Consider the following 13,221-nt stretch of genomic DNA (forward strand, 5'->3'; position numbering starts at 1 on the left):
ATGAGGTTGTGTGTGGACTACAGGCAACTGAATAAAGTGACGATCAAGAATCGGTATCCTTTGCCGAGGATTGATGATTTGATGGATCAGTTGGTTGGTGCGAGTGTGTTCAGTAAAATAAATTTGAGATCGGGTTATCATCAGATACGTGTGAAAACTGAGGATATTCAGAAGACTGCTTTCAGAACGAGGTATGGACATTATGAGTATTCTGTAATGCCTTTTGGTGTGACTAATGCGCCTGGAGTGTTTATGGAGTATATGAATAGGATTTTCCATCCGTACCTAGATCAGTTTGTTGTCGTGTTTATTGACGATATTTTGGTGTATTCGAAATCTGAAGAAGAGCATGCTGAGCATTTGAGAGTGGTTTTAGGAGTTCTACGAGAAAAGAAGTTATTTGCTAAACTGTCAAAGTGTGAATTTTGGTTAGAAGAGGTTAGTTTTCTTGGTCATGTGATTTCAAGAGATGGTGTTGCTGTTGATCCTTCTAAGATAGAAGCGGTATCTAAGTGGGAAGTTCCGAAGTCAGTTTCGGAGATAAGGAGTTTTCTTGGTTTGGCTGGTTATTATAGGAATTTCATCGAGGGATTTTCTAAGTTGGCGTTACCGTTGACGATGTTGACTAGAAAGGGGCAAGCGTTTGTTTGGGACTCAAAATGTGAAGAAGGTTTCCAAGAGTTAAAGAGAAGGTTGACTACTGCTCCTATTCTGATATTACCGAGTTCGTCGGAATCATTTGAGGTTTACTGTGATGCTTCATTGTTGGGTTTGGGTGGTGTGTTGATGCAGAACAAGCAGGTTATAGCTTATGCTTCGAGACAACTGAGGGTTCATGAGAGGAACTATCCGACACACGATTTAGAGTTGGCAGCCGTGGTATTTGTTCTGAAGTTATGGAGGCATTACTTGTACGGGTCAAGATTTGAGGTTTTCAGTGACCATAAAAGTTTAAAGTATTTGTTTGATCAGAAAGAGCTGAATATGAGACAGAGGAGATGGTTAGAGTTTCTGAAGGATTATGACTTTGGTTTGAATTACCATCCGGGTAAAGCAAATGTAGTGGCTGATGCATTGAGTCGGAAATCATTGCATATGTCTATGTTGATGGTTAAGGAATTGGATTTAATTGAGCAGTTTAGAGACTTGAGTTTGGTGTGTGAGAGTACTCACAATAGTGTTAAATTGGGAATGTTGAAGCTTTGTATGGTAGGAGATGTCGGACACCTTTATGTTGGTATGAGTCCGGTGAGAGTGCTGTGGTTGGACCGGAGATTTTTCAACAAACTACGGAAAAGATTAAGATGATTCAGGAGAAGATGAGAATTGCTCAGAGTCGTCAGAAGAGTTATCACGACAAGAGGAGAAAGTCACTTGAGTTTCAGGAGGGAGATCATGTGTTTCTTCGTGTTACTCTCCGATAACTGGATTTGGTCGAGCTTTGAAGTCGAAGAAGTTGACACCTCGATTTATTGGTCCTTATCAGATTTTGGAGAGGATAGGGGAGGTAGCCTATCGTATCGCTTTACCGCCGTCACTTGCGAATTTGCATGAGGTTTTTCATGTGTCTCAGTTGAGGAGGTACATTCCTGATCCGTCGCATGTAGTCCAAAGAGATGATGTACAGGTGAGAGATAACCTGACTGTTGAAACATCACCTATGAGGATCGAGGATCGAAAGTTGAAGCAGTTGCGGGGTAAAGAGATTGCTTTGGTAAATGTAACTTGGGGAGGACCAGCAGGTGGAAATGTGACTTGGGAACTTGAGAGTTAGATGAAGGAGTCTTATCCGGAGTTATTCGCTTGAGGTATGTTTTCGAGGACGAAAACTCTTTTAGTGGGGGAGAGTTGTAACACCCCGATAAAAATAAGATAATTATTTAATTTAAGTTAATATTATATTTATTAATTTAATTAAATAATTGGAATTATTGGATTATTATTATTATTATTGGAATAATAATTATTGGAAAGTATATAAGTTGGAAATAAGAAAAGAGTTCCATTTTGGAAAAAGGGTTTTTACGTGAAAAGCAGAGAAGCGGCTGAAAAGAGGAAAAGGGCAAAGAGACAGAGCAAGAGGAAGAAGGTTGGAGAAGAGAAAAGCTTGGAGCTTAAAGATTGCCGGATTAATTCAGGTAAGGGGGTTTATCGTCGATTAATGGGTATTATGGGATAACATGTAGTGGGTAGTGATAGACCATTGATTTGACTCTAATTGGAATGATGCATGATGAAATTGTGAACTTTTGGATGAACGAAATTGGATTATGATTGAAAGGAATTCGTAGGAATTAGATGTAAAAATGTTAGAATTGGTGAAATTGAATAGGGTATGATTCGTGTTAGATGATATGAACGATTACTGTGTAAAATTGGATTGTAGGAGGTTGGAATTGGGAGATCTCGTAGCAGAGAAAACCATAGCAGATCTGGAAATCTGGTTTCTGGTCATACGCGTATGGCACTAGGCAATACGCGTATGAGATGGCCTGGTACGCGTATGGCACTAGGCAATACGCGTATGGATGAGGAAGATGATGTTTTGAACGTGATTTGGTCTCTGTTGGTACGCGTATGAGGAAGTGGTACGCGTAGCATACGCGTATGGGACAGGTGATACGCGTATGGGATTGGCGTAGAAATGGGCCATACGCGTATGGGACTAAGCAGTACGCGTATGGGCAGGATTGTGATTTTTCTGTGCTGTTGTTGTGCAGTTTTTGGTTGTTCAGCTGAGTAATGTAATTTAGCTGATGTATGATAGGGTAGGGATCATTTCCCGTTGTTTTGAGCAGTATAGGTATTAGTAGAGTGTGTTAATACTGTGATTGATTATGTGGTATGACATGATATGATTATGTGGTAAATATGTTGATGATGTATGATAGTATGCATAATGTTGTGAATGTATCTATCATGTATGAAATTATGAATGGACTGTTTATGGCTTAGAGTGTGAGCATATGTCCATTGTGGATGATTGTTGATGTTTGCATGACTAAGTGATTTAGCTTGCATATTGTGGCCTTTATGGTGGTAGCTAATTCCCATGGTGAGGAATTAATGAGTGAGTATTATGGATTGTTGTTGATGTTTGCATGCTAGGTGATTAGCGTGCATATCATAGCCCTTGGGGTGGTAGCTAATTCCCATGGTGAGGAATTAGTGAGTGAGTCACTAGGTCTCAAATGAGTGGGACTAGTGAGCTTGGTAGCCGTATCTGGATTTGATCGGTGAGGTTGAACTATGTGTTCACGAATAGTCGGTACCGCATGCATGGAGTCTCATTGCATAATGTATGTATTGTGTATAATATGAATGGATGTGTTCCAATATTATACGTGTGTTTTGATGTTTATGTTGAGCATGATTATGATGTTTGAGTGGAGGTTACCGTTACCGAATGTGTGATATGATTAGGGTGATTAATGTGTTATTTACTTAGCATTACATGATATTTTATAATGCTTATTATATCGATTGAGGAACTCACCCTTACAACTATGTTTTCAGGTAACGAGCAGTGATTGAGTAGAAGCTAGTGCTTGGAGTCTAGTGTAGTCTCCTTAGTGGGTCATGCTCTGATAGATGTAACATTGGGACGGGATGTTTTACCTTGTTGAATAATTTTACATGTAATGTGTTACATGTTTTGCATGATTGATTTGATTTCTATCCGCTGCGTATTGTGCAAATGCCTTATGTTTTGAATTAATAAAAGAGCATGATAGTTATTATGGTGAATGGTGTGTAATGATTGTGTGACACCCTTAATTGCATATTTACTCTGATTGATATATTGTTATTTTAATTAAATATTTGGGGTAATTTAGAAGGGTGTTACATTAGTGGTATCAGAGCATAGTCGGTCGAGTCGAGTCGTAATTATTCTGTTTCCCTGTACGTGATAGGTGTTGTGTAACCCTATCAGTACTTATTGTTTTAGCTTAATTGGGTTTTCAGAATAGAGATGGTTGGAAGAGGTAGAGACGATGCTGCGATTGCTGAGGCTCTGGGTATGCTAGCTGGAGTACTTGGAGGGAATCCGAATGTTGTGGGAATGGGAGCTGCTCGTCAACTGAGTGAGTTCCAGAAGAACAATCCTCCAATGTTCAAGGGAGCATACGATCCAGATGGTGCTCAGAAGTGGTTGAAGGAGATCGAGAGGATCTTCCGAGTGACTGAGTGTGCCGATAACCAGAAGGTCAGGTTCGGTACGCATATGCTGTCAGAAGAAGCAGATGATTGGTGGGTTGCTACCCGCACTGAGTTAGAATCTGCTGGGAATGCTGAGATCACTTGGGCTGTGTTCAGAGAGAGATTCCTGAGGAAGTACTTTCCAGAGGATGTCAGAGGAAAGAAAGAGATAGAGTTCTTGGAATTGAAGCAGGGCAACCGGTCTGTTACGGAGTATGCTGCTAAGTTCACAGAGCTGTCGAAGTATTACACTCCCTATGATGAGGCTACTGGGGAATTTTTGAAATGTGTGAAGTTTGAGAACGGGTTGCGTCCCGAGATCAAGCAGGCTATTGGATATCAGCGGATTAGAGTGTTTTCTGATTTGGTTGACTATTGCAGGATTTTTTGAACAGGATACCAAGGCCAGAGCGGAAAGCTATCAGCAGAGGGTTGATAGGAAAGGCAAGAATCAGAATGATCGTGGGAAACCGTATGCAGCTGGCAAAGGTTTCCAGAGACAGAGTGGAATGAAGAGGCCTAGTGGGGGAGACTCTAGTGCCCCTGCTAAGTGTTACAGATGTGGTCAGGCTGGACATCGTGTCCATGAGTGTACCAGTGCTGAGAGGAAGTGTTTCAAGTGTGGAAAAGGTGGTCATTTGGCTGCAGAGTGCCGGTCGAAGACTGTGACTTGTTTCAACTGTGGAGAGTTGGGTCATATTAGCCCACAGTGTCCTAAGCCGAAGAGAGAGAACCAGTCGGGAGGCAAGGTCTTTGCTTTATCGGGTTCTGAGACTTCTGCAGATGATCGTTTGATCCGAGGTACGTGTTATATTAATGGCTTTCCTCTTGTAGCTATTATTGACACAGGTGCGACTCATTCCTTTATATCTTTGGATTGTGCTGTGAAACTTAGATTAGAGATATCTGAGATGCATGGAAGTATGGTGATTGATACTCCTGCGAAGGGTTCAGTGACTACTACTTCAGTTTGTTTAAATTGTCCTTTGAGTATTTTTGGTAGAGACTTTGGGATGGACCTTGTGTGTCTTCCACTAGTGCAGATTGATGTTATCCTGGGTATGAACTGGTTGGTGTTTAACCGAGTTTATATCAATTGTTTTGATAAGACTGTGATCTTTCCTGAGATTGAGGAAGGGAAGAGTTTGTTTCTATCAGCAAGGCAGGTGAATGAGGAAGTAGCCGATGGGGCAGAGTTGTTTATGCTGTTAGCGACTTTGGAGGCTAAAGATAAACTGGTGATTTGCGATCTAGCCATAGTGTGTGATTTTCCTGATGTGTTTCTGGAAGAAGTGAATGAATTACCGCCAGAGCGTGAAGTTGAGTTCTCAATTGATTTGGTACCTGGTACTAGGCCGGTGTCAATGGCTCCGTACCGTATGTTTGCTGTTGAGTTAACTGAATTGAAGAGTCAGTTGGAAGATCTGTTGGATAAGAAATTTATTCGTCCGAGTGTGTCACCGTGGGGTGCACCAGTGTTATTGGTTAAGAAGAAAGAAGGTACTATGAGGTTGTGTGTGGACTACAGGCAACTGAATAAAGTGACGATCAAGAATCGGTATCCTTTGCCGAGGATTGATGATTTGATGGATCAGTTGGTTGGTGCGAGTGTGTTCAGTAAAATAAATTTGAGATCGGGTTATCATCAGATACGTGTGAAAACTGAGGATATTCAGAAGACTGCTTTCAGAACGAGGTATGGACATTATGAGTATTCTGTAATGCCTTTTGGTGTGACTAATGCGCCTGGAGTGTTTATGGAGTATATGAATAGGATTTTCCATCCGTACCTAGATCAGTTTGTTGTCGTGTTTATTGACGATATTTTGGTGTATTCGAAATCTGAAGAAGAGCATGCTGAGCATTTGAGAGTGGTTTTAGGAGTTCTACGAGAAAAGAAGTTATTTGCTAAACTGTCAAAGTGTGAATTTTGGTTAGAAGAGGTTAGTTTTCTTGGTCATGTGATTTCAAGAGATGGTGTTGCTGTTGATCCTTCTAAGATAGAAGCGGTATCTAAGTGGGAAGTTCCGAAGTCAGTTTCGGAGATAAGGAGTTTTCTTGGTTTGGCTGGTTATTATAGGAATTTCATCGAGGGATTTTCTAAGTTGGCGTTACCGTTGACGATGTTGACTAGAAAGGGGCAAGCGTTTGTTTGGGACTCAAAATGTGAAGAAGGTTTCCAAGAGTTAAAGAGAAGGTTGACTACTGCTCCTATTCTGATATTACCGAGTTCGTCAGAATCATTTGAGGTTTACTGTGATGCTTCATTGTTGGGTTTGGGTGGTGTGTTGATGCAGAACAAGCAGGTTATAGCTACTATGCTTCGAGACAACTGAGGGTTCATGAGAGGAACTATCCGACACACGATTTAGAGTTGGCAGCCGTGGTATTTGTTCTGAAGTTATGGAGGCATTACTTGTACGGGTCAAGATTTGAGGTTTTCAGTGACCATAAAAGTTTAAAGTATTTGTTTGATCAGAAAGAGCTGAATATGAGACAGAGGAGATGGTTAGAGTTTCTGAAGGATTATGACTTTGGTTTGAATTACCATCCGGGTAAAGCAAATGTAGTGGCTGATGCATTGAGTCGGAAATCATTGCATATGTCTATGTTAATGGTTAAGGAATTGGATTTAATTGAGCAGTTTAGAGACTTGAGTTTGGTGTGTGAGAGTACTCACAATAGTGTTAAATTGGGAATGTTGAAGCTTTGTATGGTAGGAGATGTCGGACACCTTTATGTTGGTATGAGTCCGGTGAGAGTGCTGTGGTTGGACCGGAGATTTTTCAACAAACTACGGAAAAGATTAAGATGATTCAGGAGAAGATGAGAATTGCTCAGAGTCGTCAGAAGAGTTATCACGACAAGAGGAGAAAGTCACTTGAGTTTCAGGAGGGAGATCATGTGTTTCTTCGTGTTACTCCGATAACTGGATTTGGTCGAGCTTTGAAGTCGAAGAAGTTGACACCTCGATTTATTGGTCCTTATCAGATTTTGGAGAGGATAGGGGAGGTAGCCTATCGTATCGCTTTACCGCCGTCACTTGCGAATTTGCATGAGGTTTTTCATGTGTCTCAGTTGAGGAGGTACATTCCTGATCCGTCGCATGTAGTCCAAAGAGATGATGTACAGGTGAGAGATAACCTGACTGTTGAAACATCACCTATGAGGATCGAGGATCGAGAGTTGAAGCAGTTGCGGGGTAAAGAGATTGCTTTGGTAAATGTAACTTGGGGAGGACCAGCAGGTGGAAATGTGACTTGGGAACTTGAGAGTTAGATGAAGGAGTCTTATCCGGAGTTATTCGCTTGAGGTATGTTTTCGAGGACGAAAACTCTTTTAGTGGGGGAGAGTTGTAACACCCCGATAAAAATAAGATAATTATTTAATTTAAGTTAATATTATATTTATTAATTTAATTAAATAATTGGAATTATTGGATTATTATTATTATTATTGGAATAATAATTATTGGAAAGTATATAAGTTGGAAATAAGAAAAGAGTTCCATTTTGGAAAAAGGGTTTTTACGTGAAAAGCAGAGAAGCGGCTGAAAAGAGGAAAAGGGCAAAGAGACAGAGCAAGAGGAAGAAGGTTGGAGAAGAGAAAAGCTTGGAGCTTAAAGATTGCCGGATTAATTCAGGTAAGGGGGGTTTATCGTCGATTAATGGGTATTATGGGATAACATGTAGTGGGTAGTGATAGACCATTGATTTGACTCTAATTGGAATGATGCATGATGAAATTGTGAACTTTTGGATGAACGAAATTGGATTATGATTGAAAGGAATTCGTAGGAATTAGATGTAAAAATGTTAGAATTGGTGAAATTGAATAGGGTATGATTCGTGTTAGATGATATGAACGATTACTGTGTAAAATTGGATTGTAGGAGGTTGGAATTGGGAGATCTCGTAGCAGAGAAAACCATAGCAGATCTGGAAATCTGGTTTCTGGTCATACGCGTATGGCACTAGGCAATACGCGTATGAGATGGCCTGGTACGCGTATGGCACTAGGCAATACGCGTATGGATGAGGAAGATGATGTTTTGAACGCGATTTGGTCTCTGTTGGTACGCGTATGAGGAAGTGGTACGCGTAGCATACGCGTATGGGACAGGTGATACGCGTATGGGATTGGCGTAGAAATGGGCCATACGCGTATGGGACTAAGCAGTACGCGTATGGGCAGGATTGTGATTTTTCTGTGCTGTTGTTGTGCAGTTTTTGGTTGTTCAGCTGAGTAATGTAATTTAGCTGATGTATGATAGGGTAGGGATCATTTCCCGTTGTTTTGAGCAGTATAGGTATTAGTAGAGTGTGTTAATACTGTGATTGATTATGTGGTATGACATGATATGATTATGTGGTAAATATGTTGATGATGTATGATAGTATGCATAATGTTGTGAATGTATCTATCATGTATGAAATTATGAATGGACTGTTTATGGCTTAGAGTGTGAGCATATGTCCATTGTGGATGATTGTTGATGTTTGCATGACTAAGTGATTTAGCTTGCATATTGTGGCCTTTATGGTGGTAGCTAATTCCCATGGTGAGGAATTAATGAGTGAGTATTATGGATTGTTGTTGATGTTTGCATGCTAGGTGATTAGCGTGCATATCATAGCCCTTGGGGTGGTAGCTAATTCCCATGGTGAGGAATTAGTGAGTGAGTCACTAGGTCTCAAATGAGTGGGACTAGTGAGCTTGGTAGCCGTATCTGGATTTGATCGGTGAGGTTGAACTATGTGTTCACGAATAGTCGGTACCGCATGCATGGAGTCTCATTGCATAATGTATGTATTGTGTATAATATGAATGGATGTGTTCCAATATTATACGTGTGTTTTGATGTTTATGTTGAGCATGATTATGATGTTTGAGTGGAGGTTACCGTTACCGAATGTGTGATATGATTAGGGTGATTAATGTGTTATTTACTTAGCATTACATGATATTTTATAATGCTTATTATATCGATTGAGGAACTCACCCTTACAACTATGTTTTCAGGTAACGAGCAGTGATTGAGTAGAAGCTAGTGCTTGGAGTCTAGTGTAGTCTCCTTAGTGGGTCATGCTCTGATAGATGTAACATCGGGACGGGATGTTTTACCTTGTTGAATAATTTTACATGTAATGTGTTACATGTTTTGCATGATTGATTTGATTTCTATCCGCTGCGTATTGTGCAAATGCCTTATGTTTTGAATTAATAAAAGAGCATGACAGTTATTATGGTGAATGGTGTGTAATGATTGTGTGACACCCTTAATTGCATATTTACTCTGATTGATATATTGTTATTTTAATTAAATATTTGGGGTAATTTAGAAGGGTGTTACAGTAACCACCCCTGCTGGTAATCAGTCAGTCCGACAGCAACATCAGCCAACTCCACAGAGAGCACAGAGAGCTGGGAACCAAGTGAGAGGAAAGGGGGTTGATCGTCAATTTGATAGGCCACCCATGACGTATGCTCTTCTGTTGAAGAAGTTGAAAGATCTCGGAATGGTACAATTGAGGACATTAACTCCATTGAGATCAGATCAGAGGCCACCTAATTATGATGAGAACGCCAAGTGTGAATTCCATTCTGGTGCGTCTGGGCATAACATTGAGGGTTGTAGAGCCTTTAAGCATGCTGTCCAAGACCTGGTGGATTCCAAGGCCCTCAATTTTACACTGTCATTGAATGTTAATGCCGATCCCGTGCCGGTGCAGGGTCAGGTGATGGTGGGTGTAATCGCTGAAAATTCAGATCGCGTCTGTGCGGCGGGGGAAGAGACTGACAGTGACTGTGAACTGGAGTCGTGGATAAAATCGTGCGTACCAGGGAACTGGAAGGCCTAAAAAAGATCATCACTATCATTCATCTGGAAGAGTAATACTTTCTGTTTTCAGTTTTATTTGCATGAAAGCCATACGTTTTGCCTGAAACGTATTGGTCCATTGTAAGGGCCACCTCATGTTTCATTTTGCAACATTTTGCATCATTAATAAATGAATGTTTTTCAATTAAAAGCGGTGTCCCCTGTTTTTCATTTATTTTTGCAGTTTTAAAAATAAAAATGGCAATGTTTGTTTTCATTTTTTCCCTTTTTTGATTTGTCTCGTTCCGACTTCAAAAAAAAAAAATTCTCCGGATCTCGTTGACAATAATTTGGTTACACCTCATATGACTTCGACAATCCGATCTATCATGCCGAAGAAGAAGGCGAAGAAGATTGTGATCTGCTGGAATTAGCCAGGTTGTTAAAACAAGAGGAGAAGGTGATTCAGCCGCATGAGGAGCGGATTAAGATTGTTATTCCAAGCACCGCCGAGGTCAGAAGGGAAGTGAAATTGGGGCCATTTCAGAGGCGAGTCGAGAGCAGAATGGTAGCCCTGCGGAAAGAGCATGTGGATACTTTTGTCTGGTCGTGTCAGAATATGCCAGGTCGGAAACCGGTGTCGTTGTGCACAAGCTACCATCGAGAGAAAACCGTCCTCTAGTGAAGCAAAACGCCAGTGCTACTTATCAGAGAGCCATGGTGACTTTGTTTCATGATATGATTCATCATGAAATTGAATGCTATGTTGATGACGTGATAGCAAAGTCCCCAAACAGAAGAGGGGCATCTGGTAGGTTTGATCAAGTTGGTCGACAGGTTGAGACAATTCAAACTGAGGTTGAATTCAAATAGGTGCACTATCAGAGTGCGGGCCGGTAAGCTGCTGGGGTTCATTGTAAGAGAGGAATCGAGGTCGATCCTAAAAAAAAAAAAAAAAAACGAGAAATGCCTGAATCGAGAACAGTAAAAGAGGTTTGTGGTTTATTAGGTAGATTGAACTACATGTCATGGTTCACATCTCCTCTAACATCCACGTATGAACCCGTATGAAAACGGATCAAACGGTCAGGTGAAATAATGATTGCCAAGGGGCATTGAAAAATAAAAGAATGAGTTGCAGGAGCCTCCGATTCTGTTGCCTCCCTTTGGAGATAGACTGTTAATCTGGTACTTGACAACCCTCGAAGGGTCTATGAGGTGCGTACTGGGGCAGCATGACGAGTCTTGTCGAAAAGAGCATGCAATTTACCTTAGTAAAAAGTTTACCGACTGTGAAACAATACATTCACTGCTCGAGAAAACTTGTTGTACTTTGGCATAGGCTGCTCGTCGACTGAGACAGTATATGCTGGTTCATACCACTTTATTGATTTCCAAGATGGATCTGATCAAGTACATATCTGAGAAGCCAGCAGTGACCGGACGAGTTGCGAGAAGACAAATGATTTTGACAGATGTGATATCCAGTATATCTCTCAGAAAGCAATCAATGGGAGTGTATTGTCTGATTACATCGCTCAGCAACCCATTGAGGATTGTCAACCAAGGAAGTTTGATTTCCCTGATGAGGACATCTTGAGGTGCTTAAATCGAAAGATTGAGAGTAACCGATCCCGGAGGAGGGGCCTGACCCTAAATCCGAACGGATTCTGATGTCTGATGGGGCCATTAACATGAATGGAAACGGAGTTGGTGCTGCTTTGCTTATACCAAAGAGATCCCCACATTCCTTGTGCTGCCTGACTAGCATTTGAATGCACCAACGGTGTGATTGAGTATGAAGCTGGTATCCTGGGTATCGAACCTCGGTGCGCCTACTGGGACAAAGCCTTTCCAGCAGTGTATGGAATGGAAGCCGTGATACCGGTTGAGGTTCAGATTCCCTCTTTGAGAGTCCTGATGGACATGAAATTGCAAGAGGCTGAATGGGTAAGGACCCGGTACGAAGAGTTGAGCCTGATTGAGGAAAAGAGGCTGGCAGCCATCTGTCATGGGCAGTTGTATCAGCAGCGGATGAAGCGTGCTTTTGACCGAAAGGTACGACCTCGGGTATATCACGTGGGTGATATGGTGCTGAAAAGGATCCTTCCTCCTCAAAATGATCGAAGGGGCAAATGGACACCCAATTATGGATCCCATTCGTGGTCAAGAAGGTTTTCTCTGGCGGAGCCTTATTGCTAACGACCATGGATGGCGAAGATTTTCCATCCCTTGTGAATGCGGACGCAGTTAAAAAATACTTCGTATAAAGAGACCCGCTGGACGAAAAGAATAAAATAGTCCAGGCAAAAATGGGCATCCCGGCGAACCAAAAACAGAAAGAAAAGGTTCGGGCAAAAATTAGGGATAAAAAAGAAAAATTGTACACCCGGCAAGTCGAAAACCTGAAAAGGCGACTTGGGCAAAAAAGGGTATCCCGGTGGACTGAAAACCCGAAAGGGCGGTCCAGGCAAAAGGGGGATTGAAACGAACAACTGCGTCCAGCATGATCGTTTGCTTTGGTTAAGGCACATGGATAATACCCGGTAGGGATCAATCGGAATCGTCTTGTTCAGAAGGCAGAAAGCAAGGAGAGTCTGAGGACATATGGGGTGTAACCGAGTTGGAACTCGATGAGATCACGGGTTTCACATTGCCATTAGGATAGATTTTTCCTTTTGTGCGCAATTACCTCTTTTCAGGAATTGCTTCCTTTGTATTGCTCAGTTTGAGCCACACCTTTTTCAGTCAATAAAATGCATATTCGGTCAAATAGTTTTGTTTTTGTTTTCATTACCGCTTTGATTGCAAAAACATCCGATTATTTTTGATAAAGAATCTTTGCATTTTAAGACATACAGGTCCATTCCAATGCGTGCTTATAAGATTGAAAGCTTGAAATCTTATTCGGAAGGTTGAGTGAACCAAGTGTTGAAATCTTGACATGCCTGGGGCATGGTTTTATCTAACGATCTCTTTTGCAGGAACTGTTAGATATTCTTTCACTCACTTGCAGGTTGTGATGTGGAAGCTCTTGACAAGAAAATCCCCACGGAGTCCAATAAGGGACGAATGAATAAAAGAACGGTGAAAAGACGACGAGACGTACGACGATCCTTGGAATTAATCAAGAAGACTCTTCAAAGTCTGAAATTGAAAAGTCTGTATACATCCCAGGAAGTCGCTCTTCGACGAGTACG

The sequence above is a fragment of the Lathyrus oleraceus genome, chromosome 6, assembly GCF_024323335.1.
Source record: "Lathyrus oleraceus cultivar Zhongwan6 chromosome 6, CAAS_Psat_ZW6_1.0, whole genome shotgun sequence".
Taxonomy (NCBI): Eukaryota; Viridiplantae; Streptophyta; class Magnoliopsida; order Fabales; family Fabaceae; genus Lathyrus; species Lathyrus oleraceus.